Below are 269 nucleotides of genomic sequence, written 5' to 3' on the forward strand. Positions count from 1 at the left end.
TGACTGTGAGCATTTGAGATAAATTGTTTATTTTTTTCACTTATTTTTCCCATACAACAATGATAATCTTCGTCTCACATCTGCTATCGCCTCTTCGTCTATTCTGCGAATTTTGTTATTTCGTTACTTAGCTTTCTTCTCCACAGATTATAAATATATTAGATAAAATCTTGATAAAAAAAGGCCTATATACAATCTATTAAAGACTCATTTAAGTTATTATATTAATTTGACTGCCCTCTGGAGATATGAAAATGCCAAACCAAATT

The 269-nt window shown here is 29.4% G+C and overlaps 1 protein-coding gene across 1 annotated transcript in view; it reads left to right on the forward strand.

Annotated features, from left to right (window-relative positions):
• LOC119593500 (neuronal acetylcholine receptor subunit alpha-7-like) overlaps positions 1-269 on the forward strand; it is a 113,209-nt gene that overhangs the window by 23,655 nt on the left and 89,285 nt on the right. The window lies entirely within an intron of this gene.

This window comes from Penaeus monodon, chromosome 32 (genome assembly GCF_015228065.2).
Source record: "Penaeus monodon isolate SGIC_2016 chromosome 32, NSTDA_Pmon_1, whole genome shotgun sequence".
Lineage (NCBI taxonomy): Eukaryota > Metazoa > Arthropoda > Malacostraca > Decapoda > Penaeidae > Penaeus > Penaeus monodon.